The sequence below is a fragment of the Condylostylus longicornis genome, unplaced genomic scaffold, assembly GCF_029603195.1.
Source record: "Condylostylus longicornis isolate FDR11 unplaced genomic scaffold, ASM2960319v2 ptg000010l, whole genome shotgun sequence".
In the NCBI taxonomy this organism is placed as follows: domain Eukaryota; kingdom Metazoa; phylum Arthropoda; class Insecta; order Diptera; family Dolichopodidae; genus Condylostylus; species Condylostylus longicornis.
In genome coordinates this window covers 12,685,152-12,697,379 of record NW_026577979.1, presented here as the reverse complement: position 1 = coordinate 12,697,379, position 12,228 = coordinate 12,685,152, and positions in this window count along the sequence as shown.

Genomic DNA, 12,228 nt, shown 5'->3' with positions numbered 1-12,228 from the left:
ACGTGTTTAATCAAGCCCCTTCCAGTGCCGGACATTGCAGATTGTTAGTAATAAGTTGAATTTTATTATTAACAGACTATTAAAATTATATTTTTCAGTTTAAAACTAAGGAATTGAGAGAAGGAAATTTTAAAACATTGAACTCTTTTTAACATAATTAATATTGGATTTACAATATTATTAAGAGTCCTTACACAGTTATAATGTACAAACAAGACTTAATTTTGTTTTTATACCCATACGAACGTATGTTCAAAGGGTATACTAAATTTGCCCTATCGTTTGTAACGCTAAGAAATAATGGTGTTAGATATAGACCCAAGTGTATGTTTTTTATCAGCGTCGAATTCTGAGTTGATTTAGCTTTGTCTGTCCGTCCGTCCGTCCGTCCGTCCGTCCGCCCGTCCCAGCGATAACTCAAAAACTAATTAAGTTAAGTTGACCAAATTTTCACAAATGATTTACTGTAGTAAGTGCTAGAACTCTATTTAAATTGGACATGATCGGGGTGCTGGTTCGGGTAGCTGCCATACAACTTCAAAATTTATTTGGCCATATCTCAGAAACTGTAAAAGCTATGGTATTGAAATTTTACACAAACGAATATATTAATAGGGCCAATACGTCTGATAAAAGTCGTTTAAATTACTTGGCTCCTTCTGGTACCTGCCATACAACTTCAAAAGTTATTTGGCTATATCTCAGAAACTATAAAAGCTATGGTATTGAAATTTCACACAAACGAATTATATTAGTAGGGCCGATGTGCTTGATAAAATTTGTTAAAATTTCTTGGCTCTTTCAGGTAGCTGCCATACAACTTCAACAGTAGTTTGGCACACACAGTATTTTGAAAAACACAGTACTGAAATTTTTCATAAATTAATATACTGCAACTCCATAGTCAGTTAAGGCACCTTTATTCGCACATAGGATAACAAATTCGTACGGGTATCACAGAGTTGACATGGTCAACTCTATTTTTTTCTCGTTTTAATTAAAATTGATTTTTAATTAAATAATGTTGTTATAATTCTTGGTACAGATTAAGATCTGGATTAAAAATATATTGGAAAATATTGGAAAATATAAATAGGTTTTCGTAAATTTAATCAAGAAAACCGTCCCCTGAATGAATTTTTGTAATATTACACTCAATGCTTAGTAAAATATTAGAAGAAATGTTGATTTTTTAAGTTTTAGAAAAATTTTCGCTCTAATATTTTTTTGAAATTATATTTTTCAGACCCTATTTTGTTTTAATTATTTTGCAATGTAAGAATAACCTATAATGAGATCGAATATAGAATAGAATTTTATAATGAAAATTTGGCAAATATCCAGTATATTTTATGTAAAAATTCTTCAATAAATAAATTTATATGCCAATATATTTGAATTCTTTTCAAATATTTCGGAAAAATAAAAAAAATTAAAAAACAAAAATGTTAGAAAAACGATTTCATTTAAGTTACAATTATTTTTGAATAAAAGGATACTATAATAACATTCCCTACATATTTTATTAAATATTTTGAATAAATTATAATTTTATGTATGCTTATGCAATTAGTATTTGATGCAAAATTATTCCATCTATCTATATATATTTTTAATAGTTAGGATGTGCGTTTTGTATAATTTTCATATTTTGATAATTTGAAGCACATTAATAGTCGGTACTCCAAGGATATTTGCTTTAAATCAATTTATAAGTTAAAGTACTACTATAGAGATTAAATTATTAATTCAACAATTTTAAATATTTCTTCATTCCATTTACGTCATTTTAATTTCTTAGAAAGTACAAACTTACTCGTACATATAAAATTTATGAGCTCTTAAGGATATTGAACTTTTGCTATAAATTTTACATTTTATGATTATATTTTATGATCATATTTTATTAATTCGAATTTATGCATGCATAATTAAAATAGTAGAAATATTGACTTTTATTTGAGAGAAATTTTGTAAGTGAAATATTAATTTAATTTTATATTATAAATTAATAATGCATTCACATCATTGATCGGTAAAAATGGTAATGTTTTTAAAATTTAAGATTGTAGATTTTAATATCTTTTCGCTTGAATTGCAATTACAGATTTACTTACAAAAAGTAGTTGATTTAATGATACAATAGGACTTTAATATTTGAGTTTCATTAATGAGTTGATTGAATATTTCAACATTTTATTTGTAATTAAGGAAACTCGCCCAAGTAATTTTCTAATTCCGTTTAACAATTGCATGAGAGAAATTAAAAATTTCATCTTAACGCATCTTTTAAGCTAAAAATAATATCAGATTTTAGTCCTATTGTGTGATATTATAATCTCTTTACATAATTAATTTTAAAATGGTATACCAAAAAAGACCGTTTTTATGTTATTCCGAAATAAATCAAAATATAACACTTACCTATGTAGAAGTTCGAATTTATCTCTGCATAATTGAATGCTAAAATAATATATTAATAAAAAATACATATCCTTTCAAAATTATTTATAAAACCAAAATAGAAAAAAAAAATTGATTTGCTTTAGCAAAAATTTCAAATTTTTCAATGAAAAATATTTGGTTTTAAATTTCTCTTTTCTTTAATTTCCGAAAATTTTTAAAATTTTTATTTTGCATAGAAGACTCTTATATTTAAATAAAAAAGTAAAATTTCAAAAAAACTCAGATTTTCAATATTCATTCATGCAAAATAAGAATAAATTTTTTCATTAACCAAAAAAAGAATGCAAAGCAGAAAAAATTTTTTTAATAAATACTTTCAAAATAATTATTTTATTTAATATAATTATATTATACAATTTTTTATAATGCGTTAAACAAGTCAATCTATATATTAGCGTGCATATTCGAGATGGAAATAATAGTATTTATATTCTGTTGTCAATTTATGGCACAGCGAAACACTTTATATTTTGTTCAGAATTTGGCAATGTATAAATATGTATTTTTTCATAAAACGAGATTTTCAACGGGCTTTAAAGAAGTACCAGAATATACCAATGTTAATCCATACATGTTTTTAGTCTGACATTTTTGCAGTTTCCTTCACAAAATTTTTCACATTAGTTTTTTTAAATTCTCTATTATATTATTGTAAATTTGGGTCAAAGCAATGGTTTGTGAATTAGCCCTTCTCCCTTTACAAGTGAAAATACGGTTTTTGAAAATCTACCACTTTTTTAAAATTACTTTTAATCGTATAGGAAAATTGTCAAAAATTGCATACTTTTAGGATGAACCAAAAACAAAAAAAAATAAAAGAGGCGTTAGCAAAATACTCGAATTCGAGGATTAGTTGCGTTCATTAAAAAAAAATACATAATTATATTTTTTAATGGAATGGTATTTGTTATTTTGTTGTACTTTTCTGTATTTAAAGAACTTTAAAAAAGTTTGAAGTTTGCCAAATAAAAGGTGCCGTAAATTCAAATATTGCAAATTTCGAGACGCGATAACTTGAGAGAGGGTGGAAATGAAAAAATTTTTCTTCTAACGAAATAAATTACTTATTAATATCTAAAAACTGCCAGAGTTTCAGACGCCTAACAATTTATTGCCAAGAAGAAAAGCGATATAAAAAATAAAAAAACGGCTTTTAGATAATGGTTCATTTTAAAGGCCATTTTGTGCTTTTATAGCTAAATGAGTCCAAGGATGGAGAGTGAATATAAAAAGCACTGTTTCTAGTTTTTTTTTTTGGAAAAGTGCTAAAAAAGAAGTCAAATCTGATTTTTCACTTTTTTTTCTTACAATTGAAGCCATGAAACATTTAAAGAAAGCGCTAGATGCAGTTTTGGAGTAAAGACTCGATAATTTGTTTTATGAAGTAAAATTTCGTGAATTATCAAAAAGAAAAATCAACTCATGACTTACAAATATCACTAATTTGTATGAATAGAAATAATTACAATCCAAGCTAAAAATATTTTAAATCCTCACAAATTTAGGGATCAATTTCTGTTTTTTATTCATTTCTTTATTAACACATGTTCTTCCAGTTCTACTTAGCTCTTTTTTTTCAATAGTAGTCTAGTATATTGAATCTAGTATGTAGATGCAAATGTTCATACATAATATTTTGTATAAACAAAACACGTAAACATAAGGATAATGCTCCCAAATATTATTTGATAGTATTTTACCATGTGTTTGCGGTTTTCTAAATTACAATTTTCTAAGTTTTCGAATAAATATTGGTTTCTGATGCTATAAATGAAAATAATTGAGAAAAATGTGCACATATATGTATACATAAATAAATCAAAACATAATAACATAAAAATATTTAATAACAAACGAGTAAGAGATATTAACGAATAATTTTGTGAACCACTCGTTCATATTTTAATAATTTATTTTACTAAGAATTAAATAGAATCGGCAAAACTTAAATTTCCATAATTTGATATAGACATGTACGACATATCCGGAAATACTAAAATTGTCTAGTCAGAATTTCATGCTAAATTTATTTTTGTTATTATGTTAAAAATTTAATAATTATGACCAAAATTTTATTTAAGTACCTTTTTATAGTTTTCGTTATATTTTGCTTATTTTAAATATAATTTTAATATATGCTAAGGCTAATTAATTACTTGGCGTCTATCACAAATGTATGAACAAAATTATTAACCATGCAGATCAGTATTAAGAAATGTGAAGGTTTTTATTTTTTGAGGAGAGTATTTTTTTTTTTTTTAAAAGATTCTATATTGAATTTAAAGACTTAGAATTTATATTCATATTTGTTTCGAATTTTCGAAGTTCGGGAGTTTCAAATTTTTTTTCAATGAGATCAGTTAAATTTTGTCAAGAATAGAATTTGTGCCTAAGTTTGATGCGATGGTATTTTTGTAAAATGTCACAATTTGCAAAGCGTAATAAGAATTCGAGTTTTTTTTACTGACGCAAGTGATTGTCATTTTTGATTTTTTTTTACATTTATTCATGCAATACAAAAACATAAATTGATAAGAGGTGCTTTATTTCCATAATGATTGTTATTTGTAGATAAAAGTGATCGACGTGTTTGATATGATCGTCAAATTGATTATCTGAGATATAGTTGGAATTTATAAGAAAATATTCATTTTGAACTTACAAAGGAAATTAAAATTAGTGTGCATTTAGTCCTCCAAATGTACAAGAAGAATTAATATTTTCGGTTGCCTAGAAACCATTTTGCGAATTTATTATAAAATTTTTCTAGTTGCATAAACCAACACTTCACACCTGCAAGTATAAATACATACTCGTATATGACGTTTTTATTTTTTTAATTATAAATAAATTTCATAGTGTTATTTTACTAATTAATTTTTCTTTTAATTCATTGCAGGTAACTAATTTGATCCAAAAATATTTCATAGCCGTATTGTAAGTAACATGTTGATTTCATTAAATTTATTAATTTTTTTGGCCTGAATAAGATAGTCCCAGTTCAAAGTAGCAAAAGACACAAGATTTTTGAGATGTTTAAGATTTTTTCCATCAAATTATGTTTATTCAAAATAATCGTAATGATCTGCAAAATTCATTTTATACTTTTTAAATATAACATAATTTGGAGTCATAAAACAATCGGAAAACTTTAAAGGTTTAAACTCTTATTTTAACGTGCGATTTCAAATAAAAATTTGTATACCGAGCTTGTTATAATCGGAAATTAATCAACTGGCTAAAAACTTTTGAAATTTTGAAAGCTATATTTTTGCGACAGTTAATTTAATATTCATCAATGAACTTTCTTTTTGATTTTGAAGTTTTGTTTAAACTAAACCTACCAATGGCTAGCCAAATTACCCATTTTACATTTTTTATCACAACTTCTTGCAATATCATAATGGCATCATCATTTTTTCTTAATAATTATACTCTTCTTATGAAAATACATTCGATGCATATTTTTCGATACTTCCTCCTTTCTGATATTTATTTTATTATAATAATATACTTTTCGCTACACAATATGCCAATATTTTAAAGATTGGACACTTAAGTCGCTGTGGTAGGAAAGGAATAGGTATAAATGAACTAATCGTTAGGTTTAGGTAATGTAAAAGAGTAAGATAAAAAACTTTCAAGCTACCAAAAAGCAACAAGAAATTATTCAATTGACGTAGTTGTGTTTATTAGTTAATATTGTAATATAAGATAATTGAGTTTTCAGTTCTATAAAAATTTTACAATGTGGGTTTTTTAATATTATGGCAAAAAAATTAATGACATTTGCATAATAAATTATATTTAAACATTTTAAAAATTTATTTTTTCAATTTCTAAGATATTTTACTTTTAACTAGAATCAGTGTATGGACCACTCATTAAATAATATAGGCAATGTTAGGTAATAAACTAGTTGTTTCATGTTGTTGTCATGAAAATCAATGTTGTTGTCTGATAGTGATTCACTCTCATAGTGAATGATTCGAAAGAGCGCCCATCATTGTTCTGATTATTCACTTCATCGCAGGTCGGAATTTTTAAAAGTTTTGATGATGAAATTTTATTCTACGTAAGTAATTTTTTAAAAAAATTTTCGCCGTAATGGCAAATTCTCTTTGAATTTGATCAATTGTGCCATATGAAAAGATTTTTTAAGATGGTGTTAAACCATCTTTTCACCATTTAACCATTAATGGTGTGTTAAGATTTAGAAATTTTAACAATTCATTTAAATTCATTTGATTTTAGTAAATTTACCAAAATTTGTTATTATTGCAATCTGAGTGAAGAAATTATTTTTTTTTACATAATGTAAATTACTCGTATTTGATCTTGCTTTCATGAAAATGTACTTACAATTTAAATATTTTGACAAAATTAAAATTATTTTTAATGCAATCAAACTTTCATTTTTGTTCAATAGAAATAAATTTTCTCAATTTGCATGCAATTATTCTGGATGAAGAGATGTTGTCATAAAAAATATTATTGCACAACACTTTTTGATTCGATTTTTTTTTTTGGCAACCAAATTTTTTATTTTATAAATTACAGAAGATCCAATTAATTTGTGATTGCCTAAAACAAATCTTCAATATTCATGAAAGTAAATTTTTCAACTCGAGGACATTTTATAGTACATACTTATGTACGTGTGCAATGTGCATGTATCTATATGTATATTGTATGCAGATTTGTAATTTATTATGTACACAGAGACACAAAGACATCTTTCCTTAAATGCTAAAAAAATATATTGTGTCCCGATCTCTTTCTCTCTTTTGGTGCAATTTTTAAAGTAAAAAGCCGAATAAAAAAATATGTGTATATATATATATATATATATATTTTCAATATGCCTAATCGCTCATAGGGGAAAATAAAAGGGGGAAAAAAGGGTCAAGGTTGACATTTCATTGGAAACAAAGAAAGTATGTATAATACAAAAAAGAAAATATTTTCAAATATATTAAAAATTAAAAAATAAAAAAAAAAGGAAATGGACAAGGTTTTTTTTTTATATAAAATTTATTTCAAAGTAAATATTTAATTTTAGATTACAATTCATTTTATATGTAAATTTTAGATTTTCCATTATTATAAAAATTTATGTATCTGTAGCTCTGTAGGTATGTACACATTATTATGCATAAGAATTTAACCCTTAAGGTATGAAATCTAAAATGATAAAAAGATAAAATTGTGTATGTAATGTAGTCACAAAAAAAATTTTTTTTACGTGTCCTTGACTTCACTCCTGTGAATTGAGAATTTTATTTCATAAATTCTATATATTAAAAATGAACAAAAAAATAAAGGATATTAAAAAATTATAAAAAATATTTCCATGAAAATTATAAATTTTCTTATCTTTTTATGAATATTTTAAATAATTAAAGTGATTTTTATTATAGCGGAATGAAGCTGATAACATCATTTTTGCCTTTTTGTTAAACAATATTTGATTCTATATTAATTTCCTACTCACATTAGTACCTTTTAAGGGTTAAACATAATTTGTATATACAAGTATAAAATATACATTTATATGAATTATATGAATTCTTTTTTTTCAGAAAGGATAATAAAATATTTATTATTGTATATGTTTATATATGTGGTATTAAGAAAATGAAATGGGTTGTGTCTCTCATGGTGCTAATTGAAAGGATTTCATCTTGTCATACTGATAATTGTCCATTTTTATACTATTTATGTAAATAGTATTGATATACAGAAAATATATATAATATATGTGTATATTGTAATACGGTATACAATAAATGAAATATAGATATGGGATTGGTTCTTTAATGTGATGTTGTTATGGTTTAAGCCTTTCGTCGTCTTTGGTAGTACTCTAAGAATATAAGGTTACAAGAATAATGATATAATATTATTCACAAAATTTAAGAATTTTCTTTAAATACTGAAATTATTAAAGAAAAAACAGAAAATTTAATAAATTTTGCAATTGATTTAGATTTGTCTGCCAGTTCTCTCGTACATTCCAATTTCAGGATTCGCTAATTTATTGAGATGTGCTAACAAATTTTTCTCGAATTACTAACAATATTGTTACCGCTGGACTCGATCAAAGCAGTGGTTCGAATAGCTTCCACACAACGTTCCTCATATTTCATGAACTGTAAAGTTAGCAGTATATTAAAATTACTCACAATTAAATGAAATAATCGGACGAATCACTATTCCATAGTGATTCTGAAGATCAAATTTGATTGTGATTTTAAAGTTCTTGTAATGGCTCCCATATATAATTCCATAAATAAATTGGTCATATTTCGGAAATGATTCAAATAACATAATATGAATAAGTCGAAGTATAGTAAAATTTGGTAGTGAATATAAAACTCCTTATTACGTAATAGTTGTAATTTGTATAAAGTCATATTAAGTACGCAAAACAAGTACGTCCAAGTTGAGTCTTTTCGTTAATATTGTCATGTAGCTTACGGCTCTTATATAGGGTAAGTAGATAATTGATTTTTTCATAAATATTTTTCGTAATATAACATATTATATGTTATAACCAAATATAAGTCTAGGATCGTTGTTTTTTTTGCCAATTGAGAAAACTGAATCCCATATGCAATATTTGAACATAAAAAATATTTCAAATTTTTTATTAATTTTTTTCATATTTTACAAACCACTTCCATTCAAATCGATAATAATTATACCCAACTACGCCCTTTTTAAAGTCTACTTAAAACTTGTATATGTTATGTCTGTATGCTCATTTCCTTCATTTTTATGAATTTTCTTTTACAGATTTAAAAAAAAAAAAGTTCATATTTGAAGATTTTCGTGGAAACTGAACTAATTTATACTAGATTTTATGCATATTGATCAACATATCATAAAAAAAGGGATGACCAAAATAAAAATTTATATAATATTAAACAACTTGTTAAGCACTGCAATAAATTTTGTTATAAAAACTTTTAATATTAAATAATTTTCTAAAAATGTATAAGAATTTTCATTTCAATATAGAAAATTTTTCATTTAATATTTTGGTCTAATAATTCATAATACATAATTATAATTGATTCTACCAAGAACAAAAGCAGGAAAACAAAAAACAAAAAACGAATTACATCCGTAACCGGTAAGTCAAGGTTACTCATAAATCATTGGAAAATTTTTTTTTCTCAAATCTTATATATACTATAAATTGTCTGTGTTTTTTGGTGTAGTTTTCATGTAAACATATTATGTATATATACAAACATAAAATTCCTCCTATTAAATCAAGTCACAGTTTCAATATGAGGTACACATTTTCATATTATATGAAAACTGAAATTCCACATTAGATCTTTAATATTGGTATTCCATTTTTATGTTCGAAAAATCATAAACTTAATACCATTAATAGCTATAACATCCCATGTATACACTAATATATTTTGTTATTTATGCGTTTAATATGTTATGTTATTATGTATGTATAATGCGTTAAGTATAATATAGAATTATAACAATACTGATAAACAATACAATTACTACGGTAAATGAACTATCTACCGATAATCCATACGTTATACAGCTGTCAAAAAATCATTTTGTTTTTTGGTGTTTTTGTTTTCGCTTTTGCTTGTTGTTATTATTTTACAGCGGTATTATTTGAGTTTCCTATATATTATATACGAAAAAGTTATACTATATCCTGATGAAGTTTCCCATTTGGAACTTCATTATTTTTTATTTTTATTGCATGAAAATAATAAAAAAAAATTTTTTTTGCTATAAAATTCTCCTCATCAGGTTATTTTTATTTTCATCATTAATTTTCATCGTAATTTTGACAATATATCTGCCTACATATGAATTTATTTTTAAAATAATGTTATTTGAATATTGTCTGTCTGTTATTTTAAAGCTGTAAGCTTTGCTTAAACCAAAATTTTACAAAAATTATAATTATTAGGGATTGACAACCTATTATATAACGTACTTTTTAATATTTACCATCCGTTCCTACTTTTTAAGTTTCGTTCATATTGTAATTTTTAAGTCCCTTTCATATCGTGTTTCGCTAAAATACACTGAAATGGTATATACTCAATTTTTGATTAATGATTCGAAATTGATAATATATTTTATTCTTTAATTCGAAATGAATTCGGAATTAAGAATTTGGTTCGCAAAATATTCTTTTGAATTACTGCTGTAAGATGAAAACGAAATCTGATATAATTATTTAAGTCTCTATTATGTACAATAAGACACATGTGGAAAATTAATGTTGAATAAATAAAAAATTTTCAATTCACAAGTGTAATTGTGACCTATACTCTGATTTTTTCTCAGTGTATTCGAAGATTTTAAGGTTGCACCGAACAAAATTAACTCAAAAATCTATTTTAAAATTTAATTGTAAGTTTCAACACTGGAATGAAAAATGAGTTAGTAAAATACCATAAAAGCTGTACCGTTTTGTCAAACTTTTTTTCGGAACACAAAATTTTCATATCAAGTTTCCTTTATTATTTTTACAAATTTTTAATTAATTCATTTAGCAGTTTCAGCAAAATTATAAAATTTAATTGCACTACCCTCTGAATTTTCTATATTTTTTGTTCATAAAATGCTAAGTCTATGGTTCTTATATTTCAAATATGTTGCATAAACATCAAGTTTATTTATAAATTTGTGCATAACTACCTTTGAAAATATCATTAAAGACTATTCATGTGGTGATTTGTGTTTTCTCTTCTTTTTCTTTATTTTTTGACTATAAGTTATTACTAAGGTTGTTTATGATCTTGCAGGGGTTGTAAAATTATATTTAAAATATTGAAGGATGCCTGTTTTTTTATACATACATATATACTAAGGCGTTACAAAACAGAAAAAAAAATTGTACAAAACCACTAAAAAAAATTGTTAACTCACATATTTTTTTTTCTTCATCTTCTTCTTTGTATATTTAACGATTCAAAATGAAATCTAGTCTGTCGAATGTTCATATGAAAGGAAAAAATCAATTTTAATATTATTATACGGGTATCTAACTGTAAATTTAGATACACATACATATGTAAAAAACCGCCATGTTAATGTGTGTTTCATGCAAAAAGGACAAAAAAAGGGAAAAATGTTATTTAAAAAAAAAATTGCTTACAATATTTTGTACCATAAGAACAACAACATACTGATGTTTTTTTTTTGGTTTTCTTATAAAAAATTTTCTTAGACCTTACCTACTCTATTCATGGTAATTTAAAAAAATTTCCGGTAATTTAATTTTGCAAATAGATTTTTGCTATGAGGCATAAAAAAAAAATCATATTCTTAACTATTATTGTTAAAGGTTATGGAAAGTAAAAATGAGAAAGTCAATTCGAAAAACGAAAGAATTTTGAAAGAATGAAAGAAAAAATTAAGGGTAATAAAAATTTGTCATTCAGGTGTCGTTCGTTTTTAGAAGAATATCTTGTTCTATTCATTTAATTTTTTATTACGAAGTAATTATGCGGAAGCACTTGAGAATTTGATGTTTCATCTTTCATTTTATATCTTGCACTACTGTTTTGGTTTTTTTCCTTGTGATTAAAAGAGAAAACAATTTAGTTGATTTTTTTTATCACAAAAGTCACTTATGGCTTATATTACGAATAAATACGTCATAGAAATTATGAAAAGTTTTCATATTGTGAGAAATAGCTATTGCAGAACATAAAATTTAATATGTTTTTGTGTATTTTAACAATTCATAAACATATTGTT